Here is a 2,562-nt window from a genome sequence, read left to right as displayed (position 1 = left end):
CCCCCCCCCCCCCCCCCCCCGACAAGAAAACACTTCCGTCGCCAACCCTCACTTGTAGAAGTAGGCAAGTCCTCTACTAGGATCTTGAACTTCCCCCGGGACTTCAACGTCACGCAACCCCGGCTGCTCATATGCCAACAGGCGTTAAACTCCTCACAGTTGGGGAACTCTTACCCCAGCAAACGAAAAAGCACCCCTGTTCCTAATATTTGCCGCAACATGTTTGGGATAACTTGCCCCGGGGCGACATGCAGACACGCCAAGGTGTACTGCAGAAAGGCAGATAACAGGAACATCAACCCGCATTTCAACTGGTACTCGTATACCAAGGTAAAGTTGTCCGGGGGGTCCCAAAAATTAACACCCCTCCCGAGAGGCAGTAACAAGACCTCCTCGGGTATACTCCAATTCTCCCTGAGCGCCTTCAATTCTGACGACGTCATACTCTCACCAGGGGGATCCCAGAACGAGTCATCGTCTTCCCGAGACCTTGTCATGCTAAACTCTTCGACCTCCTGCAAGAGAGGGTCAGACGAGGATACGTGAGACCCTTCATCCGTAACAGGAATGCCATCCCCCAAGTCAAGTGCAACCTCCGCCATAAGGTAATCTACTTCCTCCTCCAACCGGTGCAAGGTGTCCGAATCAGGATCAGTCGAGCTAGAGACAACCACAATCTCCTCGCTGGACACCCATACCAGATCTGTCATACCCTACATCCTCACATGTCAGACTCTCGCTACCTTAACACTAGCTAACCCGATAGCAAACCACTCAATCCTCTAATCTAGCCTAGCACAGTAACCATTGAAGCAAAACCCACACATACTGTCCCTATTGATTCAAAATAAAACAAAAACAGACCCAGAACGGGAATTGACAAGTTCATACCTGGGAAAATTGGATCTGTGTAGTGGCAATGAAGCTGGTTGCAAACAGCCGAGCGCTCACACCCAATCGATCGAGGATGAAATTAGACGTTCCCCAGGTTCGATTCACAGTTCGTCACAGCCCCTCTTCACAAATCGAGCAACCCACTATTTAGCCCTAATTCCTCTGTTTTCGAAATCCAAACTCCCTCCTTCTGTTTCCTAGGTCTATTTATAGAGCATTTAAGGGGACCTTGACCGTCCAGATCCTCTCCCTCTCTACGGTCAGGGCATAGCCACGTCAACAATGATCAGAGGGCACATTAAAGACGCGCCCCACGATCTCACGCACGCGTGTTAATTACGCGCATGTTAAACAAAAAAAAAGAACACACAAACCAACGAAACCGTTACGACCTTAAAACCCGCCATAAATGACCACGTGTCCCTCATAAACTGGCCATTTATGACACACACGGGATATGAAGCAAAGGTTCGTACCGAGATCTCGGAACGTAACCCCAGCCACCTCGCAACCCTCGTGTGGCGACTTGGGGACTCGGCACCCTGCCCCCAGCTCCTGGGTAAGACAATCTCGGAACGTAACCCCAGCCACCTCGAGACCCTCGCGTGGCGACTCGGGGACTCGGCACCTTGCCCGCAGCTCATAGGTAAGGCAATCTCGGAACGTAACCCCAGCCACCTCGCGACCCTCGCGTGGGGACTTGGGGACTCGGCACCATGCCTCCAACTCCTGGGTAAGACACATTCTCGGCATAACTTGAAAAATAATTCCCCACCCAAGAGCTCTCTCGGACTGGGAACTTGGGGACTTGTTAATACATAGCCAAAACACTTGGCCATGCCGAGAATGCAAGATCATTACCCACTCGCCGGAAGCCATTCCGGCCAAGCCATCACCGACAAACCTGCCACGGATGCCCAAAGAGTGGGAACATAACAGCAACATGCACGCCGAACCTACTCTGCAATAGCTAAACACCCCTGAAAAGGAAGAGACTGAACAGTCCCACAGAACAGTCCCACATCGGGGACTAATCACAAAACCCCCAATACAAGCCTATAAAACAGGCACGAACTCCCAGAAAAGGTAAGTTCCACTATTCCTCCCATAGTCCCGTACTATACAAGTAGCAATCGAACGCTGACTTAAGCATCGGAAAGTCGAAGACTGGGTCATCCCAGTCCCGACTCCTGACGTGTTGTTACTTGTGCAGTTACAGGATTCGGAACCAAGGATTCGACCTCTCGTCCAGTGTTCTCGGAAGAGGTAGAAACATAATGCGATCTAAGCCAAACATTTAATCTAATAAATACATGACACTAACCCCAATATTAATACTGTTTAAGTGAAATAAAACTCAAAAAAGCTATTAATAGGGTAAAAACATGAATAAGTGAATATTTAATTTATATATCTTAATTTTTAAACCCTAACAAAATTACTCTTCACCTGATTGGTTAGAAAAGTGGAGGTGATGGATGGCTCAAACACAGTGTCCGCCGAAATTCTACTTTCCCAGACAAAGCGGCCACGGCCACCACCCTTCTCCTCCTCCTAACCCTAGTCGCCAGCTCCTCCTTCGTCGCAATTATTGGCATCTTACTGACCCACTAGTGCTGCTACGAACGGTAAGCCTTCGACTACCCGTGCCTCCACTCTCTCTCTCTC

This window comes from Fragaria vesca, linkage group LG3 (assembly GCF_000184155.1).
Source record: "Fragaria vesca subsp. vesca linkage group LG3, FraVesHawaii_1.0, whole genome shotgun sequence".
Lineage (NCBI taxonomy): Eukaryota > Viridiplantae > Streptophyta > Magnoliopsida > Rosales > Rosaceae > Fragaria > Fragaria vesca.
Note: the sequence above shows the minus strand (reverse complement) of the source record.